This window comes from Arachis hypogaea, chromosome 6 (genome assembly GCF_003086295.3).
Source record: "Arachis hypogaea cultivar Tifrunner chromosome 6, arahy.Tifrunner.gnm2.J5K5, whole genome shotgun sequence".
Classification (NCBI taxonomy): Eukaryota; Viridiplantae; Streptophyta; class Magnoliopsida; order Fabales; family Fabaceae; genus Arachis; species Arachis hypogaea.
The window spans coordinates 53710840-53734762 of NC_092041.1; the positions used below are offsets into that span (position 1 = coordinate 53710840).

Sequence of the window (23923 nt, forward strand, 5' to 3'; positions counted from 1 at the left end):
CACGCTCAATCCTTCAAGTGGCACGCTCGTCCCTTTGTCAACCTTGGCGTGCCACGCCTTCGAACTCAAGTGGCACGCCATAGTGGAATTCTTGTGTTGGCGTGCCACGCCTTCGAGCTCAAGTGGCATGCCCTTTGCTTTTTCCACTTTCCTTTGCCTCTGGAAACTTGAACTAGCGTGGCACGCCCAGGGTTTGGCGTGCCACACCCTTGTTGTGTGCTTGGCTAAGCTCCTCTGGAAAGTTGCACTAGCGTGGCACGCCCAGGGTCTGGCGTGCCACGCCCCTTTGTGAGTGAGTGGTTCCTCTGTTTGGCGTGCCACGCCACGAACTCAAGTGGCACGCCCCAATGCTTCTTTGCCCTCTGAATGACACTGGCGTGCCACGCCTGGTTGCTCAAGTGGCACGCCTAAGTGAAGAATAGTGAATGGCGTGCCATGCCTTTGATACTAAGTGGCACGCCCCATGTAATTGGCCTCTTTAATCCTCTCTGAAAACTTGTACCAGCGTGCCACGCCTAAAGGCTGGGGTGCCATGCCCATGATCTTGCCTTGATTCCAATGGTTGGCGTGCCACACCTCAGCTTCAAGTGGCACGCCAAAGTGAGATGCTTGGGTTGGCGTGCCACGCCTTCGATACCAAGTGGCACGCTTGGTGCACAAAATTGGAAATCACAATTCTTAACAACTTCGCACAACTAACCAGCAAGTGCACTGGGTCGTCCAAGTAATACCTTACGTGAGTAAGGGTCGAATCCCACGGAGATTGTTGGTTTGAAGCAAGCTATGGTTATCTTATTATTCTTAGTCAGGATACCAACAACAGTGTTTTTTAGTTCAATTGTAAAAAGTGAAAGGGCATAAAATAAATAATTGTTACTCAATAATGGAGAATATGTTGGAGTTTTGGAGATGCTTTGTCTTCTGAATTTCTGTAACATAATGCTTCCTCACTTTCATAAATGCAAGGTTCCTTCCATGGCAAGCTGTATGTAGGGTGTCACCGTTGTCAATGGCTACTTCCCATCCTCTCAGTGAAAATGGTCCAAATGCTCTGTCACAGCACGGCTAATCATCTGTTGGTTCTCGATCATGTCGGAATAAGATCCATTGATCCTTTTGCGTCTGTCACTACGCCCAACACTTGCGAGTTTGAAGTTCGTCACAGTCATCCAATCCCAGAATCTTATTCGGAATACCACAGACAAGGTTTAAACCTTCTGGATCCTCATGAATGCCGCCAATAATTCTTGCTTATACCACGAAGATTCTGATTAAGGAATCTAAGAGATACTCATTCAATCTAATGTAGAATGGAGGTAGTTGTCAGGAACACGTTCATGGATTGAGGAAGGTGATGAGTGTCACGGATAATCACCTTCTTCATAGTGAAGCGCAAATGAACATCTTAGATAGAAACAAGCATGTTTGAATGGGAAACAGAAATAATTGCATTAATTCATCAAGACGTAAAAAAAAGGTATCCTTCTCGAGGTAGAATCAGTTAAAGAAAGAGGGTCAGTACGACGTAAAAAAAAGGTGCAACACAACGACTTCCCAGGAGGTCACCCATCCAAGTACTACTCTTGCCCAAGCACACTAAATTACAGAGTTCTGATGTGATCCGGTACATTAGTGCTGGTATAATCACACCTATTAAAGTGTGCGCACACAATTATCATAAGCATGGGGCGTGACATAGAGTAACTCAAGCCTCGAAGCCTTGTTGGGACTGCCGGAGCCTGCATAAGATCATGCCATTGAGGATCGCTTTAAGGTATCCTTTTCAAGATAGAATCGTTTAAAGAAAGAGGGTCAGTACGACATAAAAAAAAGGTGCAACACGAGGACTTCCCAGGAGGTCACCCATCCTAGTACTACTCTCGCCCAAGCATGCTTAATTGAGGAGTTCTGATGGGATCCGGTGCATTAGTGTTTGTATGATTGCACCTATTAAAGTGTACGCACAGAATTATCATAAGCATGGGGCGCGACATAGAGTAAATCAAGCCGCGAATCCTTGTGGGGACCGCGGGAGCCTGCGGAAGATCAGGCCATTAAGGATCGCTTTAAGGTATCCTTCTCGGGGTAGAATCGGTTAAAGAAAGAGGATTAGTACGACGTAAAAAAAAAGAGGTGCAACACAAGGTCTTCCCAAGAGGTCACCCATCCAAGTACTACTCTTGCCCAAGCACGCTTAATTGCAGTGTTCTGATGGGATCCAGTACGTTAGTGCTGGTATGATCACACCTATTAAAGTGTGCGCACACATTGATCATAAGCATGGGGCGCGACATAGAGTAACTCAAGCCGCGAAGCTTTACAGGGACCGCAGGAGCCTGTGGAAGATCAGTCCATTGAGGACCGCTTTAAGGTATCCTTCTCATGATAGAATCGTTTAAAGAAAGAGGGTCAGTGTGAGGTAAAAAAAAAAAGAAGAGGTGCAACGCAAGGACTTCCCAGGAGGTCACCCATCCTAGTGCTACTCTCGCCCAAGAACGCTTAACTGCGGAGTTCTGATCGGATCCGGGGATTAGTGCTGGTATGATCACACTTATTAAAGTGTGCGCAAACAATTATCATAAGCATGGGGCACGACATAGAGTAACTCGAGCCGTGAAGCCTTGCGGGAACCGCGGGTGCCTGCGGAAGATCATGCCATTGAGGATCGCTTTAAGGTATCCCTCTCGGGATAGAATCGTTTAAAGAAAGAGGGTCAGTACGATGTAAAAAAAAAGAGGTGCAACAAGAGGACTTCCCATGAGGTCACAAATCCTAGTACTACTCTCACCCAAGCACGCACTGCGGAGTTCTGATGAGATCCAGTGCATTAGTTCTTGTATGATCGCTCCTATTAAAGTGAGCGCACACATTTATCATAAGTATGGGGTGTGACATAGAATAACTCAAGCCGTGAAGCCTTACGGGGACCGCGGGAGCCTACGGAAGATCAGGCCATTGAGGATCGCTTTAAGGTATCCTTCTTAGGATAGAATCGTTTAAAGAAAGAGTGTCAGTACGACATTAAAAAAAAGAAGAGGTACAATGTGAGAACTTCCCATGAGGTCACCCATCCTAGTACTACTCCTGATCAAGCACGCTTAACTGCAGAGTTCTGATGGGATTCGGTACATAAGTGCTGGTATGATCGCACTTATTAAGGTTTGCACACACAATTATCATAAGCATGGGGCGCAACATAGAGTAACTCGAGCCACGAAGCCTTACGGGGACCGCGGGAGACTACAGAAGATCAGGCCATTGAGGATCGCTTTGACGTATCCTTCTGGGACAGAATCGTTTAAAGAAAGAGGGTCAGTACGACATAAAAAAAAGAAGAGGTGCAATGTGAGGACTACCCAGGAGGTCACCCATCCTAGTACTACTCTTTCCCAAGCACTCTTAATTGCGGAGTTCTGATGGGATTCAGTACATTAGTGCTGGTCTGGTCACACCTATTAAAGTGTGCGCACGCAATTACCAAAAGCATGGGGCGCGACATAGAGTAACTCGAGCCGCGAAGCCTTACTGGGACAATGGGATCCTGCGGAAGATCAGGCCATTGAGGATCGCTTTAAGGTATCCTTCTTGGGGTAGAATCAGTTAAAGAAAGAGGGTCAGTACGACGTAAAAAAAGAGCTGCAACACAAGGACTTCCCAGGAGGTCATGCATCCTAGTACTACTCTCGCCCAAGCACACTTAATTATAATGTTCTGCTGGGATTCGGTACATTAGTGCTGATATGATCACACCTATTAAAGTTTGCGCACACAATTATCATAAGCATGGGGCGCGATATAGAGTAACTCGAGCCGCGAAGCCTTGTGGGGACCGCGGGAGCCTACGGAAGATCAGGCCATTGAGGATCGCTTTGAGGTATCCTTCTCAGGGTAGAATCGGTTAAAGAAAGAGGGTCCGTACGACGTAAAAAAAAGAGTTGCAACACAAGGACTTCCCAGGAGGTCACGCATCCTAGTACTACTCTCGCCCAAGCACACTTAATTACGGTGTTCTGCTGGGATTCGGTACATTACTGCTGATATGATCGCACCCATTAAAGTTTGCGCACACAATTATCATAAGCATGGGGCGCGATATAGAGTAACTCGAGCCGCGAAGCCTTACGGGGACCGTGGGAGCTTGCGAAAGATCAGGCCATTGAGGATTTCTTTAAGGTGTCCTTCTTAGGATAGAATCGTTTAAAGAAAGAGGGTCAGTACGATGTAAAAAAAAAAGAAGAGGTGCAACGCAATTTTAGGATAGAATCGTTTAAAGAAAGAGGGTCAATACGACGTAAAAAAAAATAAAGGACAGGTTCAACGTAAGGACTTCCCAAGAGGTCACCCATCCTAGTACTACTCTCGTCCAAGAACGCTTAACTGCGGAGTTCTGATCGGATCTCGGGCATTAGTGCTGGTATGATCACACTTATTAAAGTGTGTGAAAACAATTATCATAAGCATGGGGCGCGACATATAGTAACTCGAGCCGTGAAGCCTTGCGGGGACCGCGGGTGCCTGGAGAAGATCAGGCCATTGAGGATCGCTTTAAGGTATCCTTCTCGGAATAGAATTGTTTAAAGAAAGTGGGTCACCAATCCTAGTACTACTCTCACCCAAGCACGCTTAATTGCGGAGTTCTGATGGGATCCGGTGCATTAGTGCTGGTATGATTGCACCTATTAAAGTGTGCGCACACATTTATCATAAGCATGGGGCGCGATGATGAGCGGATATTTTAGTAGGAGCTAGCTACTTTTTAGTATATTTTTATTAGTTTTATGCAAAAATCACATTTTTGAACTTTGCTATGAGTTTGTGTGTTTTTCTGTGATTTCAGGTATTTCCTGGCTTAAATTGAGGGACCTGAGCAAAAATCTGATTCCGAGGCTGAAAAAGGACTGCAGATGCTGTTGGATTCTGACCTCCCTGCACTCGAAATGAAATCTTTGGAGCTACTGAAACCCAAATGGCGCGCTCTCATTTGCGTTGGAAAGTAGACATCTAGGGCTTTCTAGAAATATATAATAGTCCATAATTTCCCCGAGTTTAGATGATGCAAATTGGCATTCAACGCCAGCTTTCTGCCCTATTCTGGCGTTAAACGCCAGAAACAAGTTGCAAGCTAGAGTCAAACGCCAGAAACAAGTTACAAACTGGAGTTCAACTCCAATGAAGGCCTCTACATATGAAAGCTTCAATGCTCAGTCCCAACACACACTAAGTGGGCCCCGGAAGTGGATTTCTGCACTATCTATCTTAGTTTACTCATTTTCTGAAAATCTAGGTTACTAGTTGAGTATAAAAGCTACTTTTAGAGATTTATTTTGTACCTCATGACATTTTACATCTGAATTTGTATCTTTGACGGCATGAGTCTTTAAACCCCATTGTTTGGGGTGAGGAGCTCTACTGTGTCTCGATGAATTAATGCAATTATTTCTGTTTTCTATTCAATCATGCTTGTTTCTATTCTAATATATTCATTCGCACTTCAACATGATGAATGTGATGATCCGTGACACTCATCACCATTTTCAACCTATGAACGCGTGCCTGACAACCACTTCCGTTCTACCTTAGATTGAATGTATGTCTCTTGGGTTCCTGGTTCACGAGTTTGACTGCCTCTCCTGACAACAGAGCATTCAAATCCGTGAGATCAGAGTCTTCGTGGTATAAGCTAGAATCAGTTGGCAGAATTCCTGAGATCCGAAAAGTCTAAACCTTATCTATGGTATTCCAAGTAGGATCCAGGAAGGGATGACTGTGACGAGCTTCAAACTCATAAATGCTGGGCACAGTGACAGTGTACAAAAGGATCAATGGATCCTATTCCAGCATTAGTGAGAACCAACAGATGATTAGCCATGTACATGGACCCTTTTCACTGAGAGGACGGCTGGTAACCATTGACAACGGTGATCCACCATTATACAGCTTGCCATGGAAGGAGACCTGCGTGCGTGAAGAAGAAGACAGTAGGAAAGCAGAACTTCAGAAGACAGAGCATCTCCAAAACCTCAACCTGGTTTCTATTACTGCATAACAACTATCATTTAATTCATGCTCTTTTACTCTTCGCAATTAAAATAAGATAACCATAGCTTGCTTCAAGCTGGCAATCTCCGTGGGATCGACCTTTACTCACGTAAGGTATTACTTGGACGACCAAGTGCACTTGCTGGTTAGTTGTGCGTTATTACAAAGTGTGATTGTAATTTTCGTGCACCAAGTTTTTGGCGCCGTTTCCGGAGATTGTTCGAGTTTGAACAACTGATGGTTTATTTTATTAGCTAGATTAGGAAAAATTTGTCTTTTTAGTTTAAAGTCTTTTACTTTCTTTTCAAAAAAATTGTCTTCAAAAATATTATTTTTCTTTATTAATTGTTAGTTTCTCATTGGGTCTAGTTGCATGTTTTAAGTTTGGTGTCCTATGTGTTTTTGTCATCTAAAAAATAGTTTTTCTCTATTCAATCATTGCATTTGTTGAATGTGTCTATGTTCTTGGGAATAGTTGCCCCTTTGAGTCTTCTTTTCTAAAATCTTTTTAAAAATAATTTTTCTTTGATTAAATATTGTGCCAAATTTTAAATTTGGTGTTCTCTTGTTAATTTTTCTTTAGTTTTTGAAATATTTATTTTGGTTTTCTAAAAATTTTAAGTTTGGTGTTCTTTCTTTTGTTCTTGTTGTTCTTGTGAGTCTTCAAAGTGTTCTTGAGTCTTCTTTGTGTTTTGATCTTAAAATTTTTAAGTTTGGTGTGCCTTGGTGTTTTCCCTCCAAAATTTTCGAAAACAATGAGCATTGGATCTAAAAGTTTTAAGTCTTGTGTCTTTTGTGTGTTTTTCTCTTTCATAATAAAATTCAAAAATCAAAAAAATATCTTTTCCTTTAATTGCTCATAATTTTCGAATTCAATAGGTTGATTTAGTCAAAATTTTTAAAAATCATATCTTTTTCAAAAACTCCTAACCACTTTCTCTCTCCTCATTCTTTTTAAAAAAAATCATCATAAAATATTTTCAAATTTTTTTATTTTATTTTATTATTTTAATATCTATTTTCTTATTCTTATTATTTCGAAAAAAATTAATAAATAAATATAATAAAAAAAAATAAAATAAATCCACATCATCTCCCTTTCTCCATCATGGACCTAAGTAGAAATGAACAGTCCAGAATGACTCTGGGGTCATATGCTAACCCACTACTGCTTCACATGGGAGTAGTATCTGTATACCTTCCATCGGAGTCAGTAGTTTTGAGTTGAATCCTCAGCTCATTATCATGTTGCAGCAAAATCCAGTATTCCGGTCTTCCACAGGAAGAACCTACTGAATTTCTGGCACAGTTCTTATAAATTGCTGACACAGTACATGATAAGGAAGTAGATTAGGATGTCTATAAATTGTTGTAAAAGACCAAGCTAAGAGGTGGTTAAATAACCAACCTAAAGCTAGCATAAGAACATGGAAACAGTTGTCAGACAAATTCCTGAATCAATATTTCCCTCCTAAGAGGATGACACAGCTAAGGCTGGACACCCAAGGCTTTTTAAACAAGAGGATAATGAATCCCTTTACAATGCCTGGGAGAGGTACAGAGAGATGCTAAGAAAATACCCCTCTGAAATGTTTTCAGAATGGGTGCAGTTAGACATCTTCTACTACGGGCTTACAGCAAAAGCTCATATATCTCTAGACCACTCAGCTGGTGGATCTATACACATGAGAAAGACAATTGAAGAGGCTCAAGAGCTCATTGATACCGTTGCTAGAAATCAGCATCTGTACTTAAGTAGTGAGTCCTCCATAAAAGAAGAGGCTAAGGCAGTATCCACTTAACTTAGTCCTTTAGAATAAGTTGCTGAAATCAATCAGCAATTATGTTATCTGACAGAACAGTTGGCAGAATTTAAAGAGATGTTACAAGCCACTAAGGATGCTAACAAGAACATGAAAGCACAACTTGACCAGACAAGACAGCAGTTATCAAAACAGATAACAGAAGAGTGCCAAGCAGTTTAATTAAGGAGTGGAAAAACATTAAATACCTCAACTCAAAGCAGCAGAAAGCCAAGAAAAGAACAAATAATAGAGGATGAGCAGATTGCTACCCAAAATCCCTCTGAGGACAATAAGAGCCAAGGGAGGAATGATTCTAGCGTTCAAACACCAGAAAAGGGTGAAAAACTGGCATTAAATGCCCAACCCATGTTCAGTTCTGGCGTTCAAACGCCAGAAAAGGGAGGGAATATGGCGTTAAACGCCAATCCAACCCCCAATCCTGGTGTTGAAACGCCTATGAGGGGTCAGACACTTGCAAGTGCTGATAATAGCTCTCTTAAGAAGGCTTCTCAACCTACCTCTATAGGAAATGAACCTGCAGCAACCAAGGTTGAAGAATACAAAGCCAAAATACCTTATCCTCAGAAACTCCGCCAAGCAAAACAGGATAAAAAATTTGCTCGCTTTGCAGACTATCTCAGGACTCTTGAAATCAAGATTCTTCCTGGTCGATCCCAACACACAAATCCAACCGGCAAGTATACCAGGTCGCATCAAGTAATAATAACTCACTTAGAGTGAGGTCGATCCCACAAGGATTGATGGATCAAGCAACTTTAGTGGTTGATTATTTTAGTCAAGCTAACATTGAGTGAATTGTGTGAAGTTAATCAACAGAAAGTTAATTGCAAGGAATTTAAAAGATGCAGAAAATAAAATTGCAGGAAACTTAAAGAACAAGAAAGTAAAAGAGCTGAAACTTAAATTGCACGAAATGTAAATTGCATTAAATGTAAAGGAGATTGGGTGCAGGAAATTTAAAATTCAACAAGAAAATGTAAAGAGCAATCAAGCAGAGAAGTAAAAGATGAAGTGCAGCAGATTTAAACAGAAATGAAAAATTGCTTGAAGAAGCAACACAGAATGTAATTAAGCTCAATTGTGAAATTTAAAGAGACAAGATCTTAGGGAATCAATGAGACTAGAAAACAAGTCTAGATCTCAATCCATTCCTTGATCAAAGTAGAAAGCAGATTGAAGAAGAAAGAAAGATGGAAGCCGTAAATGAGAATGCAGATTCAACTTTCAATTCTTAGAAATTATGCAGAAGATGAACAAAGATGGATTTCAGATTAAAGATTGAAACAGAATTCCTCCAACCTCAATCCAAAATTTCAAAACAGAAATGAAAACTAAGAGAGAGAGAGCTCTCAAATCCTAATACTCCCTAGTGGAGCTAGCCTCTTTCTAATTCAGCTCCTTTTAGAGCCAATCTCCCCTCCAAAATGAGGATGATGCCCTTTATATAGGCTTCTTTTACAAAATGAAAATAAAATGAAATTGAAATTAAAAACAAATTCACAAAAATGAAATTCCTAATCTAGCTTCTCTGTGTGCCTTTGAGTCATGTTGAGTGGGCTTTTGCTTGCTTTGGATTTGAGGGAGAATGGGTCTTGGATGGCCTTGATTCAATTTGGTGAGGAATTGAATTTATATGAAATTGAACTTTTGGCCCATGATTATTTGCTCCCAGGAGGCTGCCCTGCCCTTGTGGAGGGCAGGGCAGAAAATGGTGCATGCGTCCCTTGGTGCGTGCGTGTTGGTGCTGCAGGATGCTGCCCTGCCCTTGTGGAGGGCAGGGCAGAGTTTTTTGGTGTGCCAGATTCTGCTGCCCGTGCGTGCTGATGCTGCCGAGACCCCCTTGGTGCGCCAGATTCTGCCCGCTGGCCGTGCACCACAAAATGCTGCCCTGCCCTCGCAGATAGCAGGGCAGTGTTTCCAAAAGTGAAGTTCCAAGTTCGAAACTTGGTGGATGCACACGCTACTTCTTTTCCTTGGTTTTCTTGGCACCAAAGTAAGGCCTAGTTTCTTGCTTCCTCATGGTGCCGTGTTCGATTCTTGTGGCAAGCAATTGGGGGAGCAATTTTCCTTGATTTTCCATGAAGAGCACGACATTGCCCTGCTCTCCAAGAGGGCAGGGCAGAAAATTGAGCGCTACTTTGCTCTGGAGTGAGGCTCCAGCTTCGAACCTTAGTGGAAGCACATTGGTTTATTTTTGCTTTTTTTTTGCCCTTAAAGATGCCTTTCGTTTCTGCCTCAATTGTACGCCAAATATAGATTGCTATATATCATTGGAAAGCTCTGAATGTCAGCTTTCCAACGCAACTAGAAGCACATCAATTGAACGTCTGTAGCTCAAGTTATAGCCCTTTGAAGGAGGCATGGTCATGCTGTGAGCGCCCAGATTTTACCTTAGCGAAAATTTGCTTCCAACCTCACTTTGTTTCATCATGATATTGCCCTGCCCTTGGCAAGAGCAGGGCAGTGTGTGCTGATTGCTTATTCACCTTTGATTTGGTCATGGGCCACGCTTTTAAAAGCGTGGCCTAAGGCTCCAAAGTGTGCTCCAACTTCAAAGTGTGTCCCAAAGCTCTTTTTTTCTCCTTTTTTTGTGCTTCTTTGCTTCTTTTTCTTCTTATTTCCTACAAGATTTATAAAATTAAAATATCAAGAAAATATATCATTTAAGTACAAAAGCATTCAATATTTAAGCACAAATCATCAGTTTCTTGTATGAAAAAGCATAGAAAAATAGGTATATGATGACTTGTCATCACAACACCAAACTTAAACCTTGCTTATCCCCAAGCAAGAAAAGAATCATGCAATAAAGATTGACAATCCAAGGTAAGAAGAATAGCAACTCAATGTTCATGGTAAGCTAGTTTTCTATGCATGCTTCAATCACAAAAGAAATGTAAATGATTGATACTTCCATCTAGCTCAATTTATGAAATCTCTTTCTTATAATTCTTCCTTGAAACAAGCTTTTGAATTTTTTTTTTTAGCTTCTCCTTTTGGGTGCTTTGCCCCATGAGTTAATAACAAAGCTACGACTTCTAAATGCTTTGTTTTCAAGTATTACCACTTGATACATAAGCACCACAAGCATTTAATTAGAGGACTTCATTAAGCTCTTTTGTTTCTTTTCTTAACTCTCTAATCATTGATGCTCAGAGCCTTGAGCTTTGAGGGAGTGCTTTTGCACTTGAGCCTAGCCTTGACTTCTAAGTGTTTTGTTTTCAAGCATTTGGCTTGATATATAAACACCACAAGCACTTAACAAATAAATTGCCATTGGTACTCAGAGCCTTCAGCTTTCTCATTCTTTCCCTTTTTCTTTTCTTGCTTTACTTGTATTTGCTTCTTCAAGGTTTTCATGATTTCAAAAGATTTCACAAAATATACTAGATGAAAAACTTCAATTAAATAAAATCCAATGCAATTGAGCAACAATCAATCACACTAGCTTTCCAATACTTGTATGCACATGCTAAATTCTTCTTTAATTCCTTGTTTGTTTATGATCATGATGCTTTTTTTTGCTTTTGAATTCACAAAACTCAAGTTGGTAGTCATAATGTTACAACAACATATTTCAAATCAAATTCAAGCTATGCTTAGTCATACCACACATGTATACAGAAAATATAAAGACAATCATGCAATTTAAAGTGCTGGAAATAAATGAGAAGAAAAGGAACTCTACAACCTTGTAGTTCATCTTCATTATTGTTGTCCTTTTTCCTCTATTTTTCCTCTTTCCCTTGCCAAACTTAGTATGCTTGTTCATCCTCAAGCAATAATTAGAACAGTGGCTATGGGGCTAAGATATATCATGGATGTCTTACATAATGAAATGTTAGCATTACATGTGTTGCAAGCAAGCAAAAATGAAAAATAACAATCAAGGCACAAGAGGCAGCGACATTTTGATTGCAAGCATAAGAAGGTGTGCACAATACTTTGCATAAAGAATAAGTGGCACATCAAACTTAGTGTGACACTTTCACTTGGAATTGATGCAAGTATCTAATAGATATTGGAACCAAATTTTGTTGCATAGCAACACCAAACTTAGAATGCAGTCATATGTCAATTTATTTGAATTAAAACTAAGCAGGTGAAACTGTTATTTGTTAAGTACAATCACCAAGCCAAGAATCTGTCATGAATAAAGCTCTCTTGGTAATGTATTAACAAACACAGTAAATAAGCAAACTAAAATGAAAGCATTTAAAAACAGAAAAATGACTAAAGAAAGTAGAATGACAAAGTGTCAAATTAAAAGAAAGAAAAAAAATAACACTATAGAGGCATTATGATTATGCAGACAAGTAGTGTTGCTTGAATGAATTGCATAGAAAATAAGTGGCACACCAAACTTAAAATCTTGGTGTGTCACTTTCATTTTTGATTTGATGCAATCATCCAAAAAGATTGAAAACAATTTGTTGCAACGCAACACCAAACTTAGAATGTAACCATATGCCAATTTATTGAATTTAAACAAAGCATAGATAGAAATGTACCTACTGTCTACCGTTCTTCATTTTCTTCCTCTTCTTCCAGTTTGTTAAGAGGAATGACCTCAAAGGAGGAGAAGTTTCAGCTATTGTCCCTTCTCTTGGCCTCTTCTCAGCAAGCTTCCTTTTGAATTTGGCTTGATTGAGCTTGCTTGCTGGTTCAGGGACAGGATTGGTGCTTTTGTTAGTTGCCTTCACTTCTTTGGATTCATGAATTGGTTGCTGTGTGATTTTTGGAGTTTGATCTTCATCCAGAGCATTTTGAATTGGTGGTTCAATGAGTTTGTCCTTCATGTGCCTCTCTGTTTCCCTTGAGTTTGGACGTTCTTGATTGTCCTTCTCACTAGCTTGTTCTTCCACTTCCTCTTTTACACTCAACATTTGCTTTAATAGCTCTTTCATGGAGGAGGTTTGTTGATCTTCCCAAGCTTTCTTCATCTCCTCTTCATACCTTTCAATCATGGATTCAAATGTTGAGGTATTTTGGTCCAGGGAAGTTTGTGAGAGTTGTGAGTTGTCATGTGCTCTTGTCATCTCAAGTGGCTTCTGTGAATATGCAAGTTCAGGTTCAAATGTTTCCACCACCTCTTTTTTCTTCACTAAAAATCCACTTGACTCAGTAGCCTCTTCCTCTTGTTTTTCCTCCTTCTTCGTTGCACTCACCAATTGAGCTAGCTGCACTTCCATGTTTTTGAGGGAGTTTTCTTGTTTTTTCCAAACTTTTGTTGTCTTCTCCTCATATCTTTTGAGCATGGACTCAAGCTTTGAGAACCTTGAGTGGTTCATGGAAGTTTGTGTGAGTGGTGAGTTTTGAAAGGGGCTTTCTGTTGAAGCATGGTCAAGTGATGATATCTTTGGATGAATATCATATGGAGCATTAGAATTCCCTTCCCAGCCTCCATTAGAATCATGACTTGCATCATTTTGTGTTGGAAGGAAATATCCCATATGGTTCTCTTGCTCATCTTGTGTTTCTGAAGCGAATCTCCATGAATTGGAGTGCTCAGAATGTGTATTCTCTTGGTGATATTCCCAGCCATCATTAGAGATCGGTGATGGTGGGTGATATCCCATAAAATTTTGTTTGAGCATAAGATGAGTTGAACTCCATTTGTATTTTGTAGACATCAATGAAATTTGAAATTCATGTCACAGAGATAGAATTTCTTAGTGAGGCAACAACTCAAACACCTTGCTATCAATTTAAAATAGAGAACAAAAACAAAAAAAAATGCTTGATCTAGACCTCTCACCCACTTAATCATTGTTGATCTAATCAATCCCCGGCAACGGTGCCAAAAACTTGATGGTGTTTTTGTGGAAAAATAAATTTCCAACACACAAATCCAACCAGCAAGTATACCGGGTCGCATCAAGTAATAATAACTCACTTAGAGTGAGGTCGATCCCACAGGGATTGATGGATCAAGCAACTTTAGTGGTTGATTAGTTTAGTCAAGCTAACATTGAGTGAATTGTGTGAAGTTAATCAATGGAAAGTAAATTGCAAGGAATTTAAAAGATGCAGAAAATAAAATTGCAGGAAACTTAAAGAACAAGAAAGTAAAAGAGCTGAAACTTAAATTGCACGAAATGTAAATTGCATTAAATGTAAAGGAGATTGGGTGCAGGAAATTTAAAATTCAACAAGAAAATGTAAAGAGCAATCAAGCAGAGAAGTAAAAGATGAAGTGCAATAGATTTAAACAGAAATGAAAAATTGCTTGAAGAAGCAACACAGAATGTAATTAAGCTCAATTGTGAAATTTAAAGAGACAAGATCTCAGGAAATCAATGAGACTAGAAAATAAGTCTAGATCTCAATCCCTTCCTTGATCAAAGTAGAAAGCAGATTGAAGAAGAAAGAAAGATGGAAGCCGTAAATGAGAATGCAGATTCAACTTTCAATTCTTAGAAATTATGCAGAAGATGAACAAAGATGGATTTCAGATTAAAGATTGAAACATAATTCCTCCAACCTCAATCCAAAATTTCAAAACAGAAATTAAAACTAAGAGAGAGAAAGAGCTCTCAAATCCTAATACTCCCTAGTGGAGCTAGCCTCTTTCTAATCCAGCTCCTTTTAGAGCCAACCTCCCCTCCGAAATGAGGATGATGCCCTTTATATAGGCTTCTTTTACAAAATGAAAATAAAATGAAATTGAAATTAAAAACAAATTCACAAAAATGAAATTTCTAATCTAGCTTCTCTGTGTGCCTTTGAGTCATGTTGAGTGGGCTTTTGCTTGCTTTGGATTTGAGGGAGAATGGGTCTTGGATGGCCTTGATTCAATTTGGTGAGGAATTGAATTTATATGAAATTGAACTTTTGGCCCATGATTATTTGCTCCCAGGAGGCTGCCCTGCCCTTGTGGAGGGCAGGGCAGAAAATGGTGCATGCGTCCCTTGGTGCGTGCGTGTTGGTGCTGTAGGATGCTGCCCTGCCCTTGTGGAGGGCAGGGCAGAGTTTTTTGGTGCGCCAGATTCTGCTGCCCGTGCGTGCTGATGCTGCCGAGACCCCCTTGGTGCGCCAGATTCTGCCCGCTGGCCGTGCACCACAAAATGCTGCCCTGCCCTCGCAGATGGCAGGGCAGTGTTTCCAAAAGTGAAGTTCCAAGTTCGAAACTTGGTGGATGCACACGCTACTTCTTTTCCTTGGTTTTCTTGGCACCAAAGTAAGGCCTAGTTTCTTGCTTCCTCATGGTGCCGTGTTCGATTCTTTTGGCAAGCAATTGGGGGAGCAATTTTCCTTGATTTTCCATGAAGAGCACGACATTGCCCTACTCTCCAAGAGGGCAGGGCAGAAAATTGAGCGCTACTTTGCTTTGGAGTGAGGCTCCAGCTTCGAACCTTGGTGGAAGCACATTGGTTTATTTTTGCTTATTTTTTTTCCCTTAAAGATGCCTTTCGTTCCTGCCACAATTGTATGCCAAATATGGATTGCTATATATCGTTGGAAAGCTCTGAATGTCAACCTTCCAATGCAACTGGAAGCACATCAATTGAACGTCTGTAGCTCAAGTTATAGCCCTTTGAAGGAGGCATGGTCATGCTGTGAGCGCCCAGATTTTACCTTAGCGAAAATTTGCTTCCAACCTCACTTTGTTTCATCATGATATTGCCCTGCCCTTGGCAAGAGCAGGGCAGTGTGCGCTGATTGCTTATTCACCTTTGATTTGGTCATGGGCCACGCTTTTAAAAGCGTGGCCTAAGGCTCCAAAGTGTGCTCCAACTTCAAAGTGTGTCCCAAAGCTCTTTTTTTCTCCTTTTTTTGTGCTTCTTTGCTTCTTTTTCTTCTTATTTCCTACAAGATTTATAAAATTAAAATATCAAAAAAATATATCATTTAATTACAAAAGCATTCAATATTTAAGCACAAATCATCAGTTTCTTGTATGAAAAAGCATAGAAAAATAGGTATATGATGACTTGTCATCAGGGGCAAGTATCAACCTAATCCCTACATCCACTATCAGAAAGCTTAGCTAGACTGAAAAGGTCAAACCAACCAGGATATGTCTTCGTTCACCTTTTCCACTGACTTTGTAGTGCTGGAAATGGAGGAGCACAAGAGTGTAACTCTCATTCTAGGAAGACATTTCCTAGCAACTAGACGAACTCTCATTGACGTCCAAAAAGGGGAAGTAACCTTGAGAGTCAATGAGGATGAGTTTAGGCTGAATGCTATTGAAGCAATGAAGCACCCAGACACATCAAAAGACTGCATGCGTGTTGATATTATTGACTCCCTGGTATAGGAGATCAGCCTAATCTCGAATCAGAGCTAGAGGATATCTTTAAAGATGTTCAGCCTAATCTGGAAGAACCAGAAGAAATAGAAGAACCTCTGAAAATTCCTCAAGAAGAGGAGAAACCTCCTAAACCCGAGCTCAAACCATTACCACCATCCCTAAAATATGCATTTTTGGGAGAAGGTGAAAATTTTCCTGTAATCATAAGCTCTACCTTAGAGCCACAGGAAGAGAAAGCACTAATTCAGGTGCTGAGGACACACAAGATAGCTCTTGGGTGGTCCATTAGTGATCTCAAGGGCATTAGCCCAGCCAGATGCATGCACAAGATCCTACTGGAGGATAATGCCAAACCAGTGGTTCAACCACAAAGGCGGCTGAATCCAGCCATGAAGGAGGTGGTGCAGAAGGAGGTCACTAAATTATTAGAGGCTGGGATTATTTATCTCATTTTTGATAGCCCCTGGGTGAGCCCTGTCCAAGTTGTACCCAAAAAGGGAGGCATGACAGTGGTTCATAATAAAAAAATGAACTGGTTCCTACAAGAACAGTTACAGGGTGGAGTATGTGTATTGACTACAGAAGACTCAATACTGCCACAAGAAAGGATCATTTTCCTTTACTATTATAGACCAAATGCTAGAAAGGCTAGCAGGTCATGACTATTACTACTTTCTAGATGGCTACTTAGGCTACAACCAAATTGCAGTAGATCCCCAGGATCAAGAGAAAACAGCATTCACATATCCATCTAGAGTATTTACCTACAGAAGGATGCCATTTGGTCTGTGTAATGCACTGGCAACCTTTCAGATATGCATGCTATCTATTTTCTCTGATATGGTGGAAAAATTTCTGGAAGTCTTCATGGACGACTTCTCAGTATTCAGAGATTCATTCAGCTCTTGTCTTAACCATCTAGCACTTGTTCTGAAAAGGTGCCAAGAGACCAACCTGGTTTTAAACTGGGAGAAATGTCACTTTATGGTGACTGAAGGAATTGTCCTTGGACACAAAATTTTGCAAAACCCCTAAGCAACCTGCTTGCTGCTGATACGCCATTTAGCTTTGACACAGAATGTCTGCAAGCTTTTGAGACTCTGAAGGCTAAGTTGGTCACAGCACCTGTCATATCTGCACCAGACTAGACATTACCATTTGAATTAATGTGTGATGCCAATGACCATGCTATTGGTGTAGTATTAGGACAGAGGCATAATAAGCTTCTACACGTCATTTACTATGCTAGCCATGTTCTAAATGACGCACAGAAGAATTATACAACCACAGAAAAAGAGCTGCTTGCAGTGGTTTATGCCATTTACAAGTTTAGATCCTATCTAGTAGGATCAAAAGTGATTGTGTACACTGACCATGCTGCTCTTAAATATCTACTCACAAAGCAAGATTCAAAACCCAGGCTCATAAGATGGGTGTTGCTTCTGCAAGAGTTTGATATAGAAATAAGAGACAGAAAAGGGACAGAGAATCAAGTAGCAGATCACCTGTCCCGGATAGAACCAGTAGAAGAGATGTCTCTCCCTCTAACTGAGATCTCTAAAACCTTTCCGGATGAGCAACTCTTTGTCATTCAGGAAGTGCCATGGTTTGCAGACATTGCAAACTATAAAGCTGCAAGATTCATTCCCAAGGAGTACAGCAGGTAGCAAAAGAAAAAATTACTTTCTGATGCGAAGTACTACTTGTGGGATGAACCATATCTCTTTAAGAGATGTGCAGACGGAATAATCCATAGGTGCGTGCCTAGAGAAGAGGCACAGAAGATCCTATGGCATTGCCATGGATCACAATATGGAGGACATTTCGGAGGTGAGCGAACAGCCACCAAAGTCCTCCAATGTGGCTTCTAATGGCCTACACTTTATAGAGACTCCCGAGAGTTTATACGTAACTGTGACAGTTGCCAGAGACCTGGTAATCTGCTTCATGGTTACACCATGCCTCAACAAGGGATCTTAGAGATTGAGTTGTTTGATGCATCGGGTATTGACTTCATGGGCCTTTCCCACCATCATATTTAAACACTTACATTCTGGTGGCAGTAGACTATGTATCTAAATTGGTGGAGACAATTGCAACACCCATTAACGATACTAAGACAGTACTGAAGTTCATCAAGAAACATATCTTTAGCAGATTTGGTGTCCCTAGAGCACTAATCAGTGATGGAGGCACTCATTTCTGTAATAAACAGCTTTATACTGCCATGGTCTGATATGAAATTAGCCACAAGGTGGCAACTCCATATCATCCAAAGACCAATGGGCAAGCTGAAATCTCTAATAGAGAACTAAAAAGAATCCTAGAATGGACTATAATTACCCGTAGAAAGGATTGGGCAAAGAGCTTGGATGATGCTCTATGGGCATACAGAGCAGCATTCAAGACTCAATGGAAAGCAATTTTGAGCAAGAATGCTTAGAACTGAGACTAGATTAAAGCTCAGAAAGGTCCAGCTAAAGACAATAAAGAAGCGCTTGCTGGGAGGCAACCCAGCCATTACTATAGTTTATTTGTCATTTAAATAATAATTATAGGAGTTTAATAAATTATCATCAAAATTAATTCTCATTTACAGGAGGTCACAGAATTATAGAAGGGTTCAGAGCAGAGAGCAGAGAAAAGAAGCTCACTGGCACGAAAATGCCAGTAAGAGGCACTTCTGGGCATTTAACACCAGTAAGAATAATCTCATTTCATCATTGCAATTCATGCTTTAATTGATGAATATCATAGTACATTGCTTTGAAATGAGTTTGTGCTGGATTTCAGGTGGAGAAGACATCAAAAATGGGAAGGAAAACAACAAAACAAGTGGGGCATGTGAAGCAGGCGTGCCACTTGGAACAAATGCCACAAAAATCTATTGGCGTGGCATGCCAGAAGCTGGGCATGGCATGTTGGTACAACATTCCAGAGAGCAAAATTCAAGGCCATCAAACGGGCGTGGCACGCCAGGAGCAGGGCGTGGCACGTGAACTCGTTATTAGAAGAGCCATCACTATAGCGTGCCACTTTGTGTCGAAGGCGTGGCACGGCAGCCCATAGTTCACTTGGGCATGCCACTTAAGGACCAAGGCGTGGCAGGCCAAGCTTATAAGACCCACAATTGAGTGGGCGTACCACTTGTGCAAGGCGTGGCACGCCAGTGAACAAGGAGACAATGCAAAAGCTGGGCGTGCCACTTGGTATCGAAGGCGTGGCATGCCAGCTCAAGAAGTCCCACTAAGGCGTGCCACTTGAGCAACAAGGCGTGGCACGCCAGCATCTAAGGAGGCCAAATAAAGCTGGGCGTGCCACTTGGTATCGAAGACGTGGCACGCCAGCTTAATTATCTCACTTTGGCGTGCCACTTGAACATCCAGGTGTGGCACTCCAACATCTGGGACCATGGCAAATGACGGGTGTGACACACCGGTTTCATGGCGTGGCACGCTGGTAGTATTTTCCAGAGGAGGAGTTAAAGGGCCAGTGAACTCAGGTGTGCCACTTGAGAGATGAGGCATGGCACGCCAGTAGGAAGATGAAGCAAATGAAGGGCGTGACATGCCAGTCTCATGGCGTGGCACACTGGTAGTATTTTCTAGAGGGGAAGAAGAGGAGCCAATGAACTCCGGCGTGCCATATGGATGGCGAGGCGTGGCACGCCGGCAAGGGTGTGAAGCTTTAAGAAGGGCGTGGCACGCCAGACCCTGGGCGTGCCATGCTGGTACAAATCTCCAGAAGCATAGAGATAAGGGAAGTGACCTTGAGCATGCCACTTTGGTTCAAAGGCGTGGCACGCCAGGATGTTTTGCCCTTTTAAAATGCCTTGGACGTGCCACTTTGGTTCGAAGGCGTGGCACGCCAGGCCACTTTTGCCTTTAAAATGTCTTGGGCGTGCCACTTAGGCTCGAAGGCGTGGCACGCCAGGATTGAAACAGAGGACGGCGTGCCACTTGAATGGAGAGGCGTGGCACGCCAAATCAGAAACAGAAGGAGCGTGACACGCCAGAGAAGCGCTAGTCACATGCTAGCTGGAAGATCACGTTTGTTGAGTATCTTTTCCCTCCAAATTGTAATTTTCTTTTCACTTTTGTAATTTTCTTTTATTTTCTAGATCTGTGAGTAGTATAAATACCATTGGAAGTATTGGAAAATGGGTTAGCAAGTCACAAAGTTTAGTTTTGGGGGATTTTACTTTTAGTTTTCACACTTCATCTCTTCCATCTTTTGTACTTTCTCTCTGAGCTATAAGTAGCTAAATTCCCTCTCTCATTGTACTTGATGGATTAATGATAGTGAATTTCTTCTTCTCTTTGATTTACTAGAAGGAATTTCGATTTTAATGTTTAGTGTTCAATTAACTTAGAAAAGGGATTGAATGCAAAATGGGTTTCATGGGAACCTTGGAAAAGGAAACATGAAACCATGCGAGAAATCCCTTCTCGCACTTAAGTAGAATCTGGGTTTTGGTGTTTGGATATGGTGACATACAATCCTCCCTCTACCTGGACCTATGATGATGTGTGGTATAATTAGGGACCAAGCATATCTCTCTTCATGAGCAATTAGACCAAGAAATTGGCTATTGATCAAGATCTGAGAGATTGAGTCACCAAGGGATTGGGGCTCAATCAATCATGATTGCCAAGAGGTCAATGAGTTGCATGATTGAAGAGGATATGATCTGGAATTAATCCAAAGGGACAATATCTCCTGATCTCAATGAATTCCCCATTCTTATCTCTCCCATTCTTTTATAGCTTTACTTACATTCTGTAAAATCCTATTCCCCTTTACATTCTTGTTATTTCCATTTTTGTATTTTATTGCTTTCTTTTATTTCTTTTTCCATTTATGTTCCTACCATTTATAATTCTGCACACACAACTTATTCTATTCAGCTTGACTTTCACCAATTGATTAAAATTGCTCAAATCTACCAATCTTTGTGGATACGATCCCACTCCACTGTGGGTTAATACTTGATGATAATTTTGGTGCGCTTGCCAAGAGCAGATTCATCAATATTATTGGGGAAGGGTAGTAAATTCCGACCATCAAGTTTTATGGCGCCGTTGCCGGGGATTGGTTTGAATTTGACAATGATTAAACCAATTGGAGAGCTAGATTAAGCATTTTTTTATTTTTCTTTATTCATTTCCTAGTGTAACCTTTAAATTCCTTTCTAATATCTATTTTTTCTTTCTTGTCTTTCTGAGATTTCTTTAGTTATTCATTGTTTATACTTTCTGAGATTTCTTTAGTTATTTTGAGATTTCTAATCACTAATTTTAACTAAGGAGATTTCTTCACTTGCTCTTTTCTTGTTGTGTGTTGGCTGTATGACAGGTAGAAGAGGAGAACTTCATCCTCTCTTGATAATGAACCTGAGAGAACCTTCCTTAGATTGAGGAGGGAGGCTAGAGGCAAGGGTATAGTTGGAGAAGAACTAGTAGAAGAAAATCTAACAACCACCATGGAAGACGAAGTGCACGAAGATGTTGGAGGAGGAGCTAGAAATCAAGCTGGGTAAGAGAGGAGAGTCTTAGGCTCCTATATCAACCCAAATCCAGGAAACTGTGGCAACAGCATCCTCAAGCCAACAATATATCCCACCAACTTTGAGTTGAAACCTCAACTCATCACACTAGTCCAGAATAACTGCTCATATGGAGGAGGTGCTCAAGAAGATCCAAATCAACATCTCAACACATTCTTGAGGATATGCGATACTATAAAGTCCAATGGTGTACACCCTGACACCTACAAACTACTTCTGTTCCCTTTCTCACTCAGAGATAAGGCAATAAAGTGGTTAGAATCATTCCCCAAGGAGAGCCTAACCACATGGGAGGATGTTGTGAACAAGTTTCTAGCGAGATTTTACCCTCCACAGAGGATCAACAGGCTAAGAGCTGAGGTGCAAACCTTCAGACAGCTAGATGGTGAAACACTCTATGAGGCCTGGGAGAGGTTCAAAGATATAACAAGGAAATTCCCACCAGATATGTTTAATGAGTGGGTGCAGCTTTGCATTTTCTATGAAGGATTAACCTATGAATCGAAGAAGGCTGTAGACCACTCTTCAGGGGGTTCACTCAACAAGAAGAAGACCATCGAGGAAGCTATAGATGTCATTGAAACTGTAGCTGAGAATGACTACTTCTATTCTTTAGAAAGAGGCCAAAAGAAGGGGGTGCTGGAACTCAATTCTATGGATGCCCTGTTGGCATAAAACATGGCAATTGCAGCACAATTGGCAGCCTTAACCAAGAAAATGGAAAACAATCAAGTTGCAGTTGTCCAAGCTCAAGCACCACCCCAAGAAGAAAATGAACCAGAAGTTGAATGTGAGCAAGCAAACTATGTGCATAATCCCTCTCGACCACCATATGACCCTAACTCTAAGACATATAACCCAGGATGGAAGAACCACCCAAATTTTGGGTAGGGGAACCAACAAAATCACAACCAAGAGCACAACAAACCCTACCAAGCCAATCAATACCAGAATCACAACTCCAACCATTAGTCAAATAACAACAGACCTTACCAAAATCCACCTCACATTCATATCCTTCCAACTAGCAAACACACCACCATCAAGATACACTAACCCCAACCTCACAACCATGTGAAATCAAAGGTAACTTTGAGAGAGTAGAGGCCGCCATAGCACAGCTATCATCACAGCTCACAAAAGCCATTTCCACCCTCTTTGAAAGGCAAGCACAAGCTGAAAAGAAGATAGATACCAACCAAGAAGAATACAGGTTGAATTTGAAGAACCAAGGTGCAGCAATCTCAAAACTAGAAGCACAAGTGGGGTTCTTATCCAAGCAAATCCCAATGCCTACACACACATTTCCAAGTGATACCATGGTCAATCCAAGAGGGGAATGCAAGGCCATCACACTTAGAAGTGGAAAAGTGATAGAAGAAGCCACCCAAAACCAGGAAAACAATGAAGAAGAAGCTGCAGAAAAGCCTGAAAACATGAAGAAAGAAAAGGCCCCTAGCCTGTCTTCGCCAAGCCAATCTTGAAGCCTTATGTACCAAAGGCACCATACCCATAAAGGCTAAGGAAGGATGGGAAGGACAGCCAGTTCTCCAGATTTTTGGAAAACTTCAAAAAGCTCCAAATCAACACACCATTTGCTGAAGCATTGGAGTAAATGCCCCTCTACGTAAAGTTCCTGAAGGAGCTCATGACAAGAAAAAGAAACTGGGGTGAAAAGGAGACTGTAGTCCTAACTGAGGAATGTAGTGCCATCATACAAAAGAAACTCCCCCATGAAATGAAGGACCTAGGAAGTTTCAAAATCCCCTGCATCATAGAGAATATCACTATTGAAAAGGCCTTGTGTGACATGGGAGCTAGCATCAATCTAATGTCCTTGAACATGATAAGAAGGATGAGAATTGAGGAAGCCAAACCAACAAAAATGGCACTCCAACTAGTTGACAGAACATTCAAGTTTCCACATGGAGTGGTGGAAGATTTATTGGTGAAGGTGGGAGAATTCTTCTTCCCAACTGACTTTGTTGTGCTGGATATAGAAGAAGAGGCAAACACTTCAATTATCCTAGGAAGGCCATTCCTAGCTACTGCTGGAGCCATCATTGATGTGCAAAAAGGAGAACTAGTCTTGAGATTACATGAGGAAAAGATGGTCTTTAATGTCTTCAAGGCAATGAGTTATTCCAAGGAAGCAATAGGAGAATGCATGATGGTGGATGATGACAAGTCATCATATGCCCATTTTTCAAGCTAATTTCACTTGTTTCACTAGTT

At 41.1% G+C, this 23923-nt stretch overlaps 3 non-coding genes and 7 pseudogenes across 3 annotated transcripts; all 10 read right to left on the reverse strand.

Moving 5' to 3' along the window:
• Nucleotides 1-1533: 1533 nt before the first annotated feature.
• On the reverse strand, nt 1534-1652 carry LOC112699376 (5S ribosomal RNA). Its single transcript, XR_003152450.1, has one exon. It is a non-coding gene; the product is annotated as a 5S ribosomal RNA (ribosomal RNA).
• Nucleotides 1653-1830: 178 nt separating this feature from the next.
• Nucleotides 1831-1949, reverse strand: LOC112699370 (5S ribosomal RNA). Its single transcript, XR_003152445.1, has one exon. It is a non-coding gene; the product is annotated as a 5S ribosomal RNA (ribosomal RNA).
• A 181-nt stretch (nt 1950-2130) lies between these two features.
• Nucleotides 2131-2249, reverse strand: LOC112699147 (5S ribosomal RNA). The gene has a single exon (XR_003152265.1). It is a non-coding gene; the product is annotated as a 5S ribosomal RNA (ribosomal RNA).
• Nucleotides 2250-2435: 186 nt separating this feature from the next.
• On the reverse strand, nt 2436-2553 carry LOC112699480 (5S ribosomal RNA; annotated as a pseudogene).
• A 181-nt stretch (nt 2554-2734) lies between these two features.
• On the reverse strand, nt 2735-2850 carry LOC112699540 (5S ribosomal RNA; annotated as a pseudogene).
• Nucleotides 2851-3034: 184 nt separating this feature from the next.
• On the reverse strand, nt 3035-3153 carry LOC112699495 (5S ribosomal RNA; annotated as a pseudogene).
• Nucleotides 3154-3335: 182 nt separating this feature from the next.
• On the reverse strand, nt 3336-3454 carry LOC112699463 (5S ribosomal RNA; annotated as a pseudogene).
• A 179-nt stretch (nt 3455-3633) lies between these two features.
• Nucleotides 3634-3752, reverse strand: LOC112699522 (5S ribosomal RNA; annotated as a pseudogene).
• Nucleotides 3753-3932: 180 nt separating this feature from the next.
• On the reverse strand, nt 3933-4051 carry LOC112699513 (5S ribosomal RNA; annotated as a pseudogene).
• A 258-nt stretch (nt 4052-4309) lies between these two features.
• LOC112699520 (5S ribosomal RNA) lies at nt 4310-4428 on the reverse strand (annotated as a pseudogene).
• Between the last annotated feature and the right edge of the window lie 19495 nt (nt 4429-23923).